A 476-nucleotide genomic window follows, 5' to 3' on the forward strand; every position below is an offset into this window, starting at 1 on the left:
CATTTATTAAACCACCTAGTTGTATTCAGCGCAATTTACAGTGCACTATTTTGCACTGGAGCTGTGACAGCTGCTAACTCCTTTACAGCTTCCTTTGCATTTTGAAACGCACCTCTACAAAAACAATTTCAAGGTGTTTGTCTTTGCCCTGGTTTTGCTTTTGCCCGACAACCACATTTCTGCCTAGCATCAGCTGTAACTTCAGTCTATTCCTTTCTTTTGCTAGCAAGAGGCACAACATAGTTCCAGTAACCTTCATCCTAAGCTGCAATTCTGCTCTATTCATCCACAAACTCCCACATATATAAGCTATTGGTTTGTGTTCTGTTTTCTGTGAAGTTTCCAGACTAAACACTGTATGATTTAAGAAAAATCCCAACAATATAAAGACAAACAAAAACCTAAGGACAGAGGCAACTATAATTCCTTTTGCTAACCATCAACTGTAAGACAAATTAAACTGCTTTACTATGATG

The sequence above is a fragment of the Buteo buteo genome, chromosome 12 (genome assembly GCF_964188355.1).
Source record: "Buteo buteo chromosome 12, bButBut1.hap1.1, whole genome shotgun sequence".
NCBI classification, from domain to species: Eukaryota; Metazoa; Chordata; class Aves; order Accipitriformes; family Accipitridae; genus Buteo; species Buteo buteo.